The 19,417-nt window shown below is 37.5% G+C and overlaps 1 protein-coding gene across 5 annotated transcripts in view; it reads right to left on the reverse strand.

The window, feature by feature from the left end:
* Nucleotides 1-19,417, reverse strand: part of Pgant9 (polypeptide N-acetylgalactosaminyltransferase 9) — a 423,799-nt gene that overhangs the window by 282,466 nt on the left and 121,916 nt on the right. Inside the window, exon 3 of one of the 5 annotated variants that reach the window (XM_073956148.1) lies at nt 2,426-2,504. The exons of the other annotated variants lie outside the window; for them this stretch is intronic. The gene's annotated coding sequence lies outside the window, so the exon portion shown is untranslated. The remainder of the gene's footprint in view (nt 1-2,425; nt 2,505-19,417) is intronic. 5 annotated transcript variants of the gene reach the window in all.

A 19,417-nucleotide genomic window follows, 5' to 3' on the forward strand; every position in this document is an offset into this window, starting at 1 on the left:
AAAATAGCTCCCTACTAATTAACTAAATTGGTAGCCATATTTAATTAATTAGCTAGAGCAGCACCAGCATTTCACTTAACTGATTGACTTTGGCCAATAAGTGATGAGGCTAATCAACTAAGTGCATAAGTAGTTATATAATTATCCGAGCTATTGTTTATGTTATTCGAAGAGGTTAATAAAATGCATGCGACAGTGAGTAATTATTGAATTTGTAAATAATGTATGATAATGGTTTGGTGTTAGGGGGGAAAATGAGTTCTAATGGTATTTGAAAGAGTTCAAGGGAATATTGAGTACATGTGTGTATTATGCGATTATTAATTGACATATACAGTGGGATACAGTTTACCACACAGATTTTCGACTAATAGCACATTAACAAAAACTCGATTTAATAACAAAAGTGGATTTGAATTGTCAATTCCATTAATGTGAACCTGCTAAAAATTCCTCGATTCTAGGAAAAAATTTTGGAAGTCGTGCAATGTAGAGTCGTGATTTCAATACTTGTGTTTCGATGCAGTTCAGATGGATTTCTGAAAAATGCACTAAGTGAGTTACATGTTATAAGCTATTATTTATAGATCCCTACAAGTCATTTTTTAGTTCCCTACAAGTAGCGACAAAATTTCTTCCAACGAAACGCACGGTGTGCCTGAACCAACATTAAATGAAAGCAACTTACACCTTGGAATTTTTGGCGGATTCTGAAACTACAATTTTCATAAATGAGAAAAATAACAAGTAAGAAAATATCAGTCAGCTGTGCTGACAGAGATATAACCTCAGCCGCTAACCCAAAAAAAAAACAGTAAGGAAAGGATGAAAGTCGGGCGGGGCCGACTATATGATACCCTACACCACTGTGAATATGTAAAATATATATGGGAGCTATATCCAAATCTTAACCGATTTCGATATAATTTGGCACATTTATTTCCAGACCGAATTCAGTCACACATTCCAAATATCATTGAAATCGGGCTTATATAGCGTGTTTGGTGCAGCAAATACGCGAAATCGGCCGTAAATATATATGGGAGCTATATCCAAATCTGAACCGATTTCGATATAATTTGGCACATTTATTTCTAGACCGAATTCAGTCACACATTCCAAATTCCATTGCAATCGGACATATATAGCGTGTTTGGTACAGAAAATACGTGAAATCGGCCGAAAATGTATATGGGAGCTATATACAAATCTGAACCGATTTCGATATAATTTGGTACACTTATTTCTAGACCAAATTGAGTCACACATTCAAAACTTCATCAAAATCGGACGTAAATAGAGTGTTTGGATATAATTTGGTACACTTATTTCTAGACCAAATTGAGTCACACATTCAAAACTTCATCAAAATCGGACGTAAATAGAGTGTTTGGTGCTGCAAATACGTGAAATCGGGCGAAAATATATATGGGAGCTATATCCAAATCTGAACCGATTTCGATATAATTTGACACACTTATGTCTAGACCGAATTGAGTCACACATTCAAAATTTCAACAAAATCGGACGTATATAGCGTGTTTGGTGCAGCGAATACGTGAAATCGGGCGAAAATATATATGGGAGCTATATCCAAATCTGAACCGATTTTCACCAAAAGCAATAGCGTTCTTCCTATGTTAAAAAAATTGTAGTCCCCAATTTTCAGCTGAATCGGACAAAAATTGCGTCCTGTATGTTGCGAACAAAAATACATGGACAGACGGACGGACATGCATAAATCGACTCAGAAAGTGATTATATGTATATCCCCAAAAGGAACTATGGGTCTATTTCGTTTCCTTTTGCATGTTACATGCAAATGCACAAAGACATAATACCCCTTACCACAGTGTGGTGTAGGGTATAAAAAACAAACACAATAATTATGCCGTATATAAAATATCTTGATTTTGTATCACGAGTATGCTCTAAAACCTGTATGTACCGTAATGTGGGGCTATTCCAAATCATTGACATAGGACTTCTTAAACTTCACTTTTTCCGAATTTTGTGTGGGAGGTGCCCAAAGGAGTGGACCATAGCCCATATTCCAACCTGATACATGACTGGATGCAGTAATATGATGTGCAAAGTCTGCACCAATCAGAAACTCCCTGCGAGAATTATCTTGCGGATTTGCCATTATGGGTGGTGCCGTCGGGGTTTCTTGGAACATTGTGCCCAATAACTCAGGAAGTATGGACTTGCGCAAGAAAAAAATTGTACCGCCCTAAAGGAAGCAGCATGGACAACCTGCTGAAAAAAGTGGACCAATATAATCCATATTCGAACACAATCTATATTTGGAAGGAATAATACGATGTGCAAATTTTGGACCAAATCGAAATAATCGCCAGACCGGAAATCGTATTTTTAATTATAGACCAAAATCGAAAATTGACTACTGCTTTCCATTACCTACCTTACCAGTTCATCTTGGATTAAATGGAGAGCGGAGGAAGCCAAATCAGTTGTGACCGAATTTAATGGATATCGCTGAGCTGAAAAGAGTAGATACAAGTTGCTTTCATTGTCTTCTTTAGCTTGGATGGGTGGTTGATATTGACATCAAGAGGTTTGGCGCTGTAGCAACCAATTCGGACTTTGCTCTCAATTTGCAGTTTGTGGAGGTTTATCTCCTCTTCAAACATTTATTCGACTTTTTCCTTGCTGATGTCAAACATTTCCTTCAATGAATCATAATAATAATTGTTCCATAAACATCCCCGAAGGTACAAGGGAGGCTTCTCTCATATCAATGAGTGCACTCCGCTTAATATTAGCTCATCGCCGCGTCCGAACCGCCTGTCCTAAGAGACCACTTGTAGAGAAGTTTTTCATGGCTGAAATACTCCGAAAATGTTGCCAACATTACTGAGGGTTATTTGCCTCCGTTGAAAATTTGATGTTGGCTGGCCGGGGAATCGAACCCACGACCTTCAACGTGCAAGCTGGGTAAGCATACGATTGCACCACGGTGGCATGCGAATCAACGTTTTGTTTTTTTCTACACCGCTCGCAGTCACCACTTGTAGAGAAGTTTTTCATGGCTGAAATACTCCGAAAATGTTGCCAACATTACTGAGGGTTATTTGCCTCCGTTGAAAATTTGATGTTGGCTGGCCGGGGAATCGAACCCACGACCTTCAACGTGCAAGCTGGGTGAGCATACGATTGCACCACGGTGGCATGCGAATCAACGTTTTGTTTTTTTCGACACCGCTCACAGTCTTCCAGAAATTTTGCTCAAATGTCTTGATTAGATATGTGCGGGATGTTATAGAAGTGGAAAGTTACGAAGAAGGTCATGGATAATTTCATAGAAGATATGTAATCTTTCCTTAGAAGATCAGTGATATTCCCTTAGAAAATCAATAATCTTCCCAAAGAAGATGATCTTCTCATAGAATATCAATTATCTTCCAATAGAGGATCAAAGATCAATAAAAAATCAGTAATTAGTTCCCATCAAATAGATAGAAGATCAGAAGTATTTCCACATAAGTTTAGTAATCTTTCCATAGAATATCAGTGATCTTTCTTTAGAAGGTCAACTATCTTTCAATAGAAAAACAATAATTGTCGCAATGAAAATAATATTCCTATAGAAGATCAAAAATTATCCCATAAATAGCAGTGATTAGTTCCCATTGCACCAGTGGTCATAAATAAGATCAGTAATCGGAAGGGTGCCACCGTGGTGCAATGGTATGCACACCCGCCTTGCACGCAGAAGGTCGGGGGTTCGATTTTTCATTTTTCAACGGTGGCAAAATACCCCTCAGCCTTGAAAAACTTCTCCACAAGTGGTGTCTTAAGACACGCCGTTCGGACTCGGCGATAAACAGTAGGTCCCATATCATTGAGCTAAATATTAATCGGGGTGCACTCATTGATATGAGAGAAGTCTCCCTTGTCCCGTATGGGATGTTGTGGAACAATGTGTTTTTTTTTTATGTGATCGGAAGGTCAAAGGTCTATCATCATCCCATCAAAGATCATCGATCTTTCCACACATGATCACTGAACTACCATAGAAGATTGGTGACCTTTTCATAGAAGATTAGTAGTCTTTCCATAAAAGATCGGTGATCTTTTTATATAAGATAGTGATCTTTCCATAGATGATCAGCGATCTTTCCCTTTAAGATCTGAGATCTTTCCACAGAAAATCAGCGTTTGCCTCATAGTATTTAAATGATCGGTTGCTGTATAAGATCAGTTCACATATAAGATCCGTGATCTTTCCATAGAAGATCAAAGATCATCCCAACGAAGATCAGCCATCTTTACATAGACGATCAGTTGTCTTTCCATAGAAAATCCGTGATCTTTAAATAGAAGATAAGATATATTCCTGTAGACGATCTGTATGATCCTGGAGAATACCGATGCTCTTTCTATTAAAGGTCTGTGATCTTTTCATTGAAAATCAGCGATCTTTCCATAGAAGATCAGCTATCTTCTATAAAAAACAATCTTCTTATAGAAGATTGGTGATATTTTTGTAGAAGATAATGTTCTGTCCATAGTAGATCACTAAACTTTCCATAGAAGATCAGCGTTCTTTCCATATAATATCTGTGATCTTTCCACAGAACATCAGTGATCAGTTGCCATATAAAATCAGTTATCTTCCCATTGAAAATCAAAGATCATCCCAACAAAGGCCAGTTATCTTTCCATTGAAGATCAGTGGTCTTTCCATGTAAGATCTGTTATTTTCCTATAGAATATCGGTCATCTTTTTATAGAAGGTCGGTGATCTTTTTATAGAAGATCGGTGATCATTTTATATAAGATCAGTGATGTTTCCATAGAAGATCAGCGGTCTTTCCATAGAAGATCAGTGAAGTTTCAATAGAAGATCAACAATCATTAGTGATCAGTTCCCATATATGGTCAGTGATCTTTCTAAAGAAGGTAATGATATTTCCATAGAAGATCAATGAGGTTCTCATCGAAGATGAATGGTCTTCACATCACTGATAGGTTATCTTCCCACAGCAGCTCAATGATCTTGCCATAGAATATTAATGATCAGATCTCATATATAAAAAATTAATAGAGAACTTCCCAGCTTAATTCGAAATAGGTTGCCCTGTATGACTTAATCAAGCTTTCCAAGCTGCTTATGTGTCTCCGCCATAAAACATAAAATAAGGGTAGAAACACAATGGATTTTTATTGATTGCGTGGCTTCATTTCGGGTAAAAGAATAAAGAACGGGCAAAACGAATTTTAATTAGGTTGATTTTTTTCATATATTATTTTACTGGAGCAAAGCGAACAAAGCAAGCAACGAGCTGATTGTATTTCTAGCTTAAAGTCCATAGTTATTTTTGGTAAAAGAATAAAAGGCAAAGGGCAACCTAGTTCGAAATTGTTTCGGCCGTTCCTTATTATTTGATTAGAAATTACAAGCCAAGATAGCGAAGCAAGCTAGAACAATCCAATGATATTTTGGCCTTAAAGGTCGAAAGTAGTATGACATTCTTGCTTAAGTCATTTCTGGCAAAAGATTGAAAGACAAAGGGCAATTTTTTCTTTTGTCAGATATGACTTAAGCAAGAATGCTATGGTGATCTCCTCGCCGGTCGTCTTTTTTGCTCCACTTCATTTCTGATAAACAATAAAGAAGGCCGAGCCGATTTCGAACTAAGTTGCCCTTTTTTATTCTTTTTTTCAAAAATGAAGGGAAGCACGAAAGCCGAGACTTTTTAATGTCAAAACATATTCAGCTCTTTATTTAAATTTTTCCTTAACCAAGTTATTCTGGTTAATGGAATAACATAGACGTATAGTAGTAAAGACTAGAAGAAATGCATTTTCCAAAAACATGTGATAATAGTTCCACATTTTGGTTACAGATGGCTACACAACTCACTGGAATTGATAACAGCAATGTCAATCGCTTTTGATTCCCATTTATCTGCACAGAAAACGTAAACGTTTAATTTTTGTGGCTAAAATTTTTTTCTTTTCTTTTTTATTGTTTTTTCATTGAAAAAATCAAAAGCGAATGCCGTCAAACTTGAGTTTTAATGTTTTTCTTGTCAATATTCCAATGAGTAACAGTTTTCGTGTAACAGAATGTTATGATATCGTAACAACAGAGGTTAACTCCCTCTACAGTTAATTTGTCACAACTGACTTTTCCTATCTTAGTATATTTACATCTTTGGGAATAAAAGGCAAAGGGCAACCTAGTTTGAATTTTACTCGGCTGTTTTTTTTATTCTTTTAGAAGAAATACAAGCTAAGAAAGCGAAGCAAGCAAAATCCATTGTGTTTTGGCCTTTAAGGCAGAGATACATAAGCGACTGGCTTTCTTTCTTAAGTCATTCAATGAACTGCCTAGGTTACCCTTTACCGTGTATTCTTTTAGCAGAGACGTCTTAAGCATGAAAGCTAGTCTTCCTTTTTTTGAAATTTTGCCTGTCAGGGCGAAGATTATTTTAATTTTTCTCGTTTAGAGTTCAGCTTAATGACCGATGATTTTTGCAAGTGAAAAAGGAAAGCCGACGATTCGAACCCACCAATTTATGTGACTAGTTTCGCTGTTAATTTTGCAGCTCATCCGACATATCGGCTATGGGGGTGGCTTTGTCATCGAACTTTCTTCTTTCAAATGCAAGGTGTGTTTTTACAGTGACGAATATTTGTGTTTTTTTATTTGACGAATATAGTCTCTTATCTACGAGTATGTCTGCCGGAACTGCAATAAACGACTTGTAATTTGAGTTTTTTTGATGAAAAATCCTCTATCCCTATTTTGGTAACAACACTCCCCGATTTGAGACAGTGACTTTGACAAATGACCACACATGTTTTTGGTGGCGGTAATAAATCAATTTATGTTTTTTTTGAGCTCCATAAAAACCACATGAGAATTATTGAGAATAAATGTAAGTTATTTTGTTTCCCCCTCCAAACTGGGAAGATATCAATGTCTAAATGTGAACGATAATTGCCAATGGCATCCGGCAGCTGCATTGAAAGCTGTTAAGTGCGTTTTCTATTCTTTTTCGCTAGATTTTTTTCCTTTTTCTACTAAAACAAACTTCATTGGCACTATTTTGCACACATTGTACAGATGATGAGCGAAAATTTTCTGCCGTTGCTTGGTCTTAGTTTTTCTTATTTTTATTACAATTTATCGGCATTATTGGAAAATTGAACATCATCAGTTCAGTTTTTATGTTCAGCTATGTTTTTTCGCAATAATCATTGAAACTTTGTCTAGCAAGAAAATGATGAAGAAACATAGAGTTGAAAATTGAGCAGTATGGTGTGGGGACGGACTCTAGTTTTCTAACAAAGTAAATTTGGTTTAATAACAAAAAATAAAGTTTTCCACACACTCTGATATGGCCCAAAGAAAAAGCGTACCAATATCATATGAACATGGAGAAGATGTAGATGCTTTGAATTTAAACAGGTCTCTTCATTGCTTTAGTTTTTCTGTGTTTTTTTTTTCTCTAACTTTGCAATCGAAGAGCCAAAAGCAAAGTAACAAAAAAACCTGAACTAAACTCAACTGAACATTGAAGTCTTGTGAAAACCATGAAGACAAGATAAACAGGAAAATAATATTGGTAAGAAGAAGAAAACTATGTCAGATTCCTTTTGGAAAAATCATTTCGAACAGGAAATGCAGTAGAAATCACACACAGATACAGACAAAAACTCCTTGGCACAAAATGATTTCATTAGATAAACGACGACGACGACCAAGGCTGCATGTTCGTTCAACCTCTTTACAATAACCTCTTGGGAACACCTTCATTTGGTTGTGTGGACATGATCCTCTCCATTTCTAGACAAAACATGAAGAAATTTAACATGACACAAAATAGATGAAGAAACAAGAAAAAAAAACGAACCAACAAAACGACAACTCAATACAAAATAAGAAAAGCCATATTAAAGTGGCACAAAATACATGGCAATTCCCATCTTGGGTAAAATTGTTCAGATGACACCAGTGTTACCGTTGTGGAATTTATTAAAGTTTTCCACAAATGGATTTAACAGTGATTTCAACATTTCACAATTATAGGAGCGATAGATAGCCTTTATGGCCCCGGCACATACAGTCCGTTGTGCGTCGCGTCACGCGTTAAGAACAACAACTACATGAAAAAAGTGTAAGTGATGCCGCTGCACATACGGCGCGTTAAGCGTTGCGTTACAACAACCACATGAAAACTTCAAGAACAAACTTGGCATCACTTACACATTTTTCATGTGGTTGTTGTTTTCAACGCGCAACGCGTCACACAACGGACAGTATGTATTTGGCCCATTAGTGTTAGTAGATATCGATATATAACTTAGTGTGAACTACCCTAATACCAAACACCTGTTAGTAAAGCTAGGGTCACATTAGGCAATTATTTGCTCTAGCGACCGGCAGTGTGCGCTTACTGAGAGCAAATGAGCGTAAATAATGCATTGAAATGAGCATAAATTTCAATGTATTATTTACGCTCATTTGCTCTCAGTAAGCGCACACTTGCTCTCAGTAAACACACACTCCCTGTCGCTGAAGCAAATATTTGCCTAGTGTGACCCTAGCTTAAGTTAAGTAGATCAGCTGATTAACAGCTGTAGTTTTAAGAATTGTTATTGCTGTGATTAAGAATAGATTAAGTAAAGAAAATCTAGGATTAAGTTCGGTTATGTTCAAGATATAAGGACGCTGAATTTGAATATTAAGTTCAGAAGTTATACAGAGCCTAAACCGGTTTTATATATTCTAAAGAAGTAAAAACAAAATATTTTTATTGAGTTTTCAATAGCCGAAAACACAATAAACGTTTGAGTAAAGTTTTGTGTCATTCCTGTTAAAAGAGTTAAGGCCGCCGCACATATGGCGCGTTGAGCGTTGCGTTACAACAACCACATGGAAACTTCAAGAACAAACTTGGCATCACTTACTCATTATTCATGTGGTTCTTGTTTTCAACGCAACGGATCATATGTGACGAGGTCTTCAGACCTCGGTTTCTTTCTTACTTACGTTATTTCTAGTAGAGGACCAAAAGGATAAGGGCAACCTAGTTCGAATGTGGCTCCACCGTTCATTATTCTTTAATCAGAAAGCACTTAACCACCAAGCTGCTTATGTACCGAGGCCGCCAAACAAGAATGTATCGTGGCCTTAAAATGAAAAATGCAGATTCAAATTCGTTCTAGGTTACACTCTGGTCTTTATTCTTTTACCAGATATGACTTAAGCAAAGATGTCAGCCGCTTTGGATCTTTTAAATTCATCATCGACCAGATGTTATGTTAGGGCTATATCAAAAAGTGGACCTGTACGGACAATTCTCTGCCGGATTATTTTAAACCTCCAACAAAGACTAAATGCCAAATTTAAGCCATTTAAATTGGATAATGCGAATAAAATCTTCAAAATTAGCAAAATCGGGCGGTACCGTTCTATGGAGTCTATATCAAAAAGTGGACCTGTACGGACAATACTCTGTCGGATTATTTTGTACCCCCAACGAAGAATAAATGCCAAATTTTAGCCATTTCCGTTGGATAATGAGGCTAAAATCATCAAAATTACATAAATCGGGAGGTACCGCCCTATGGGAGTTCTACCTGGTAAAAGATTTAAGGCCTCATTACATAACAAGCATGTCGTTCTTGCTTATGTCCTTGATCATAGTTAGGGAAGTTCGTCACACAACCCACGATTATAGATCTAGTTGTTTTAAAATATTTTTAAAAGCACTACTCTTAGAAAACACCTAGGGTCCAAATACATACGGTCCGTTGAGCGTCATTTTACGCGTCTAAACAACAACCACATGAAAAAATGGGATGCCAAGTTTGTTCTTGAAGTTGTCATGTGGTTGCTGTCATGCGACACTCAACGGCTCGGTACATAAGAGGCATGGCATTCTTTCTTAAGTCATTGCTGAAAAAAAATAATAAAGAACAACCGATCCAAATTCGAACTAGATGGCCGTTTGCCTTTTATCAGAAATGACTCATACATGACAGCCAGCCGCTTATGTACCGAGACCTTAAAACCGAAAACACATCAAACGTTTAAGTAAATTTATGTGTCCCTTCTGATAGAATACAGAAAAGCTCGATCTACGTTGCCCTTGCTTTTTTATTCTTCTACCACAAATGTCTCAAAACATTACTCAAACGTTTGATGTGTTTCGGCTTAAGGCTGGCTTTCTTGCTCAAACCAGGGGCTGGATTCTTGTTCTATGAAAATTTATAATGAAAAATATTTCCTTTATAATTTTTTTCATTTGAGAGTTTTTTTTCTTTATAAAAGTTTTCATTTCACATTTTCATAGAAACAGCATTGAACCCAAGTTCTGGTAAAAGAATAAAGAACTGCTGAGCCTAATTCGAACTAGGCTGCCCTTGGTCATTTATTCTTTTAATTGAAGATTTTCGGTTATAATTCTTGCTTAAGTCATTTCTGGTTATACACCGTTTGCACTTAACCGGATTAACCCAGTGGGTTTGAGTTTTAAATGGCGTAAACGTCAAATAAATCCTCATAAAGAAAGTTAACCCGGCAAAAGGCTCTAGCGCAAACGCCGTTTTAAATAATAAAGATTTGACGCGCCGAATTCGAACTAGTTTACCCTCTGTCAATTATTCTCTCACCTGAAAGAGTTATAGCGCATTTACATAAATCGTGTATTTTTTTAAAACATGTTAAATTATGTGTTAAGAGGTAGTTTACACTAGCTATCAATGTCATATGATAAAAACATTCCATATCTACCCACGCAGGCAATGTGGAGACGTACTTTCACGGAATTTTTTCTGTTGTGGACGCAAAAATGTAAATGCCGTAAGAAAAATCCCCAATATTGCACACATTTGACCCGTTCCAGTACTGCATGAATCTATTAGTCTTAATATATTTTTCGATAACATAGAGGAAAATTGTTCTGGAACAGAGCAATTAGCGACTGTATAAGTATGGAAAATTTCCGCACATATGAGATTGATAGATAGTGTAAACAACCTCTAAGCAAGAATGTCATGTTTTTCCGCCTTTATATCTTAATGTCTGTCCCAGAACCTGCAAGAATCTACAAATTTTTACTAGTATAAATTTTTTTCTATATATTATCGGAAAGATAGTAAAAATTAGTAGATTCTTGCAGTTCTGGAATGGACCATTATTTACATATTTATTTGACAAATATTGAAAGAAAGTGTTAACTTGAGTAACCCATTTCATGAAAGCCTTTTTAAAGAAAATGTGGCTTCACTGGTACCACATTTTACCCTATGTTTTTGGTCGCAAAATCCCAAACCAAACGGCTCTACCAAATAACACAACTGCTTTGCAAAAATGAGAGGACGGTGGTACAACACTTAAAAGAAAATAAAATACAAGAAAAAAAACAACAAAAGAAAATTCAAACAATTTGTTGGATTTTTCATTGTTTCTTAATTAAATTTAACAAAAACAAAGTTGCAACAAAAACAACAACAAGCAGCAAAATAACAGACTCATTGGGGAGAGAAAAAAAAAACTGTTCCAAACCAAACATACAATCTGAAAGGAGAAAAAGTCTGGCAATGGCAAATGACACATTAAATTTTTTCTTGGTTTTTGTTGTATAAATATTTTTTTGTTTACATTTAATTGGAAGATTTCCTTTTAATTAGCTTTCACAAATTGCTTTTGAAAGTTATTAGCAAGCAGTTTTTCACTCTCTTTACAACATTGGAACTTTCAAATTAAAGTGAAATTAAGTTGAGAAAAGCTCAGGGAGAAATGTCTGAAAAACACAGGTCCTAGGTCAAGGGATTTGATTCTTGTTCTATGAAATAATAATGTGCTCGGTACATAATCGGCTGGTTTTCTTGCTTAAGTTTTCTCTTGTGAAAGGCTAGAAGGCAAAGGGCAACCTAGGTCGAATTTGGCTCGGCCGTTCTTTATTAATTTACAAGAAATGACTTGTTCGGCAATGACAATTACCGTTTGAGTAAAGTTATGCGTCATTTCTGCTAAAAGAATAAACGACCAAGGGCAACAAAGTTCAAAGTTTTCTTTATTCTTTCAGAAGATATGAGGCAAAACTTTACTCAAACGATGAATGTGTTTTCGGCTTTAAAGGGCTCTATACATACGATCCGTTGAGTGCCGCGTTACAACAACCACATGAAAACTTCAAGAAGAAACTTGGCATCACTTACTCATTATTCATGTGGTTGTTGTTTTCAACGCAACGGATCGTATGTGACGATGCCTTCAGACCTCGGTATATTAGCAGCTGGCTTTCTTACTTACGTTATTTCTAGTAGAGGACCAAAAGGAAAAGGGCAACCTAGTTCGAATGTGGCTCCGCCGTTCATTATTCTTTTATCAGAAAACACTTAAGCACCAAGTTGCTTATGTACCGAGGCCGTCAAAAAAGAATGTATCGTGGACTTAAAATGAAAAATGCCCATTAAAATTCGATCTAGGTTACCCTCTGGTCTTTATTCTTTTACCAGAAATCACTTAAGCAAAGATGCCAGCCGCTTTAGATCTTATAAATTCATCATCGACCTGATGTTCACCCAAAGGCCTCGGTACTTAAGCGGCTGGCATACTTGCTTGAATAAAGATGGCAGTTGATAAGCGGTGAGCAAGATCTGCCTGTCCTGGTAAAGGATTAAAATGCTAAGGGCAAACTAGTTCGAATTTTGTTTGGCCGTTCTTTTATCTTTCTGCTTTGCTTTAGTTATTTCCGGTAAAAGAATAAAAGGCAAAGTGCAACCTAGTTTGAATTAGGATGGCTGTTAAAACACCCGGCTGCTGGGTTGATATTTTTCAACATAATCATGGAAACGTCATCCGAGCTTTTGATGGTTTAGACCTTCTAATGATTCAGCACTGTCCCCTGCTGTGGAAGGACAGGATGTTCTCTCTATTTATTTTTTCGGGCTTCCCTTAAGTTCTGCTCTTTTTGCTCTGTTCTGTTTGGTTGGGTGTGCAATAAACGGCTGGCAGAACTTTATTGCACATTTTTTGTACCTCTGAAATTTACAGCAATATTTTCTCTCCGGGGCTCTTTAGTGTGGCCCAGGGTCTATCGGAACCATCTTCACAGCTCCCGAGATGTTTCACATATTTCTCTCTGTGATGCTAGTTGACGAGCATGTTGATTTCGTCGAACAGAGTGGGGATTCTTGGATCGTCAGCAAATGACTGGCAAAATTCGTCGCGCAGCCTGCTGGAATGAGGCGTATACCGTCTTTATTTTTTTATAGCTGTGAGCCACCAGTCCTGGCTCCGTTTTGGAACCAACTGGAAGTATTCTAAGGGGCGTTGGTTGGTCGCTCGTAATCAGCTCTGTGTTGTGTGAACACCATAAGAACGTTAACAATTTGGGTTTCGGCGTCGGGTTAGTAACCCTCCCATAGAAAAAACAGCCTACTACGAAAAAACGAAAGAAAAGAAAAATAAACCCCTCTAAAGTTGACGAACCCCGCAAACGTTTTGAGGACATTGATCTGCGAATCTGCACCTGGAATGTTCGCACTCTTTATAGAGAAGGTGCAGTTTACGCATTGGCAGATGTACTTGAAAAGTACAATGCCGTTCCATCGTATTTCCTGTATGGCAGTAATATACAGAAAATACGATGGAACGGGAAAGGCGTCACAACAACACCTAAAGGTGACGCACTGTATTATAGCTGCCATGACACAAAGCATGAGTTTGATTGCGGATTTGTAGTTGGTCGGAGGTTAAAGCATCTGGTCTCCAGCTTCACCCCAGTGAATGAAAGACTCGCTGCAGTTTGATTAAAAGCAAAATTCTTCAACATCAGCTTTATTTGCGCGCATGCTCCCACTGAAGACAAGGACGAACAGACCAAAGATATATTTTACGAACGTTTAGAAGAAACTTATGACCGTTGGCCTGCCCATGACATTAAAATTATACTAGGCGATTTTAATGCCAAAATTGGAAAGGAAAATATCTTCGGCCCAACAGTCGGGAAATTCAGTCTCCAAAGTGAAACATCTGACAATGGTATGAGGCTAATAGACTTTGTAGCTGCAAGAAACATGGTAGTTAGCAGTATCAGATTTAAGCATCTCGATATTCATAAGGGCACATGGCTGTCGCCAGATCAAAGAACAAGAAATCAAATTGATCACGTTGTGATAGATGGAAGACATGCATCAAGCGAGTTGGATGTACGATCGCTCCGAGGTGCAAACATAGACTTCGACCACTACCTTGTTGCTGCAAAGTTACGTACCAGATTAAACGTAGCAAACAAAGTGCGAACAGACACAACACGGAAGTTGGGCATCGGTAAGCTGCAATCGCTGCAATAACAACAAATAGCCACAGCATTTTCCACTCAACTGGCCCAACTGCTTAATCCTCGCCCCTATAACATACCAGGACAATGGCAAAACATTGCCCACTCCATGCAAACAGCCGCAAAATCAGTACTTGGATACCAGAGACCTCCACCAAGGAATTTATGGTATGACCAGGAGTGTCGTGCTGCTACAGAAGAGAAAAAATGCAACGCATAGCGCACGAGAGAGGTATCGGTAGAAAAGGAAAGAGGAGAAACGTCTTTTCCGCAGGAAAAAGAGAGAGATGGAAAAGCGGGAGTATGAACAAATCGAGATGTACAGGAGACAGAATGAAGTCCGAGAATTCTACCAAAGAGTGAAACATCAAACTGATGGCTTTGGAACTGGCACATCCTCCTGTAGAGACCAGCAAGGTAATCTGGTAACTGCTACAGATAGTGTGCTAAGGATATGGAAAGAGAAGATGGTATTGAAGGTATTCCACCCGGCCAAGATGAGGTAATGACAGCAATAAACCGGCTGAAGAATAATAAGGCAACAGCAGCTGATGGCCTACCAGCCGAGCTGTTTAAAACCGGAGGCGACACGCTGATAAGGTGTATGCATTAGCTAGATAGCTCCATCTGGCAGGAAGAACGCGTACCCGACGATGTGAACATAATCATCCTGAGTCCCGTCCATAACAAAGGAGATAAGACTTTTTGCTCCAACTATAGGGGCATAAGTCTTCTCCCTATCGCCTACAAGATAGTGTCAGGGATATTGTGCGAACGACTAAAGCCCATGGTCAACGAAATAATTGGACCATACAAATGCGGCTTTAGTTCTGGCAAGTCCACCATTGACCAGATATTTACCCTGCGGCAAATCCTGGAGAAGACCAAGAGATGCAGAACGACACCTACCTACCACCTTTTTGTCGAGAAAGGTATTCCAAGCCATGTCTGAATTTGGTATCCCCGCAAAGCTCATAAGGCTTTGTAAAATGACTCTATCTGACACAAGATCTTCAGTAGAAATAGGAAAAAACCTCTTCGAAGAGTTTTGTACCAAAAGAGGTTTCAGGCAAGGAGACAGCCTTTCGTGTGATCTTTTCAACATCCTGCGAGAAAAGGTTATACGAGAGGCAAACATCAAAAGAAGTGGCACAATCTACACCAATAGCCACATGTTACTTGCTTATGCTGATGATATAGACATCATGGGATGATCAGTAAAAGAAGTAACCGATACCTTTATAAAGGTCGAAGGAGAATCTGCTAAATTGGGTCTGGCGGTAAATGGCGAGAAGACCAAGTTGATGGTGTCGACGCGCAATGCGTCCATTGAGATCGGACCAACTGTTGAAGTTGGTTCCTATAATTTTGAGGTAGTAAAAGACTTTGTATACCTCGGCACTGCCGTAAACACAACAAACGACATCAGTTGTGAAATAAGAAGAAGAATTGTATTGGCCAACAGATGCTACTATGGTCTAAGTAAGCAATTTAAAAACAAAGCCACATCTCGTCAAACAAAAATAACACTATACAAAACGCTGATACTACCCGTGCTAATGTATGGCTCCGAAGCATGGGTACTTGCGCAAGCAGATAAGGCAGTGCTTGCTGTGTTTGAGAGGAAAATTCTTCGAAAGATCTACGGGCCGATTTGCGTTGACGGTGAATATCGACGTCGTATGAACCACGAGCTGTATCTGCTATACAACGACATCAATATAGTTAAACGTATCGAGATGCAGCGATTGCGTTGGCTAGGCCATATAATAAGAATGACCGATGATGAACCAGCTAAAAAGGCGTATAAATTCGAGCCACATGGCGGTGCACGCATAATTGACAGGCCAAAGAATAGATGCCGCAAACAAGTGGATGAAGAGATGACAAGGCGCGGTATTCCAAAAAGCGAAGCACTAAACAGAGAGAATTGGAGATCTTTTCTTAGTTCGGTCTATGCAACAAATGTTCTGTAATGGGCCAGCTAAGTAAGTAAGTTAGTTGTGTGAACACCGGAAGGTAGCATATCTTAATCTTTATATATAAAACTCAATTGTCGTTTGTTGGTAATTGAATCAGTTGAAAACGGCTAGAGCGATTTGGATAATTTTTTGTGAAAATGTTAGTCATAGTCCAGTTTAGGTTTTTATGCAAAGAAAAATTGGCCACGCCCACTTTTCCGCCCACTTTTATAAATATGTTATATCTACGGAACTACTCAATAGATTTTCCTGAAATTTGCAGGGAACGTAGAGTGATGGCCCCCGGTTGAAATAGGCTACATATTTGTTTGAATTTCGGATCGGGCGGGGTACCTCCCCTATGCCCTATTTTTGTAAAAATGCAATATTTGCAACAATTACAAATGTATCGCCTTGAAAATTAATTTCCGAGTCAATGGCGATTGTGTCTCCGACCTTACGTGCTTATTTGGGGCATTAAGACTGGACAACGCCCACTTTTTTAAATATGTTATATCTACGAAACTACTAAATCGATTTTCCTGAAACTTTCAGCGAATGTACAGGGTTGGTCCCCGATAAAAATAGGGTACATATTTTTTGACTTTCGGATCGGGCGGGTACCTCCCCTATGCCCTATTTTTGTAAAAATGCAATACAACAAATACGAATGTATCGGTTTGGGAATTTATTTGCGAGTCAATGGCGATTGTGTCTCCAACCTTACGTACTTATTTTGTGACTTAAGATCCACGCTCACTTTCTAATTAGGTTATATCTACAGGGGATTTTCAAGAAAATCGCGATTTGTCTAAACTTTTAAATCTTTATAAATAAAAATCAAATATCGTTCGTTGGTAATGGCATCAGTTGAGAACGGCTGGACCGATTTTCGACTTGGGTTTTTATGCAAAGAAAATTTGAACATGTCCACTTTTACGCCCACTTTTTTCAATTTTCTATTTTTATCATTTCTACAAAAACTACTGAACCGATTTTCCTGAAATTGCCAGGGAATGTACAGAGATGGTTCCCGATTAAAATAGGCTACAAATTCAGTTGAATTTCGGAAAGGGCGGGAACTTCCACTATACCCTATTTTTTAAAAAATGTTATATTTATAATAATTACGAATGTATCTATTTGGAAGTTAATTTGCGAGACAATTGTGGTTGTGTCTCCGACCTTAACTACTTTTTCAGGAACCACAGACTTGACCATACCCACTTTTTAAAATATGTTACATCTACAAAACTACTGAACCGATATTCGTGAAAATGTCAGGGAATGTACAGGCATATTTTCTTGAATAAAAATCAAATGCTGTCATAACCCAACTTAGGTTTTTTGGAAAGAAAAGTTTACACCGCCCCCGAAAACAGGTTACATATTTTATTGAATTCCAGAGGGGGCGGGATACCTCCCCTATACGATATTTAAAAAAAAAACGTTATATTTGCAAAAATTATGTATGTATCGGAATAAAAATTTACTGATTAATCTACAATCTTTCTTTCTGTTAAACGCTATATGTATAAGCCAAACTTATGATTATATCGGTTTCAGCATACATTTTGGTAGGCAATGAAGTTGTGTGCATCCTAGGACCGGACCAGGCCAACTTTTTTTAATATGTTATATCTTGAAAACTGATGACCACGCCCACTCTTTTCAAAACATTATTTTTCCAAAACTACTGAACCTAAATTTCAGAAAAAATTCAGGAATGTCCCGTGGTCCAATATGCTTTGTAGACAAATTTCGGGGCCTATTATTTTATAATAGGTGTATTTGTTAAACTTATGAGTGCATCAGGTTGCAAATTAGTTTTCGAGACAACGGTGGTTGTCCCCGATCAAGAAAAACTATATATTTACAAATATACTTAAATGGTAAGGTTCAACGGTCAACGGTCCATCAGCCATGAAAAGCTAAAACATATAGGTCTAATTAAGCGGGAGAATTCGATTTAATCATTTTTTTAACTTTTATTATTATATCGCTTTAGGATAAAGACAGTGACATGGACGATAATAAATACAAAAAGGCACAAATTAGCGAAAAATCCGACAAAGTCCGTAAGAGAAAAGAAAGGTTACAGACAAAATCTGTAGATAAATTTAAAATCCTTCTCGGTTTGACAATGGACCGAAGAAGTGAGGTAGAAAATACCTACTTTTGAATTAAAACTCATTACGACTGTCCAGCAACGCGGACCGGGGTCTGCTAGTTTGTCTATATAGCTGGTGCGCACAATGACTCTAACCCAGATCCACGATTTGGTCCCAACTTTGTACCCCTAATATTTTGTCAAAATATAGATAAAGTTCGAAGATGGGCCATTTCGGTCCACTACTTCGGGTCCTGTCCCATACAATTTCTCAAATTGGATTTTTAAGAAGATTTGTAAGGCCGCCTAGACCGATCTAATGAACATAAGAATATGTTTGAAGAACCCTTTGACCTATAAAACATGGATTTTTTTAAAAATATTTCGTTATTATGCCACGTTTATTTTTAAGAATATTTTGGAGGAGCCCCCATACCCATGAAACGTGTATTTTTAACATTATCATTGAGGAGCCCACATTTTTATTTTTTTTTGCGGAACCAACAGATTTATACATTTTAAAGGAACCAAAAGCACTAGGAATCGTGGATTTTGAGAAATCCACGGACCAATGAAACGTGGATTTATAAGAATAATTTTTGAGGAAAGGCGGATTTTTGAGGTAGCCACAAACCTATGAAACGTGGATTTTTTGAGGAACCCACAGACCTAAGAAACGTGCATTTTTAAAATTATTTTTGGAGAACCCACAGACCTATGAAACGCGAATTTTTAAGAATATTTTTTGAGGAACCCATATACCTTCGAAGCTCGGATTTTTGAAATTATTTTTTGAGAAACGCACACACCTTTGAAACGTGGATTTTAAGAATATTGTTTGAGAAACCCATAGACTTTTATTTTTTTTATTTTTTTTTATTTTTTTATTATCATTATTTTTTTTTTTTAAATTTCTTAGACCTGTGAAAGGTAAATTTTTAACAATATTTTTTGAGGAAAACACAGACCCATGAAACGTAGATTTTAAAGAATATTTTTTGAGGAAGACACAGATC

The sequence above is a fragment of the Musca autumnalis genome, unplaced genomic scaffold (genome assembly GCF_047663935.1).
Source record: "Musca autumnalis isolate F117 unplaced genomic scaffold, ASM4766393v1 scaffold_5, whole genome shotgun sequence".
Classification (NCBI taxonomy): Eukaryota; Metazoa; Arthropoda; class Insecta; order Diptera; family Muscidae; genus Musca; species Musca autumnalis.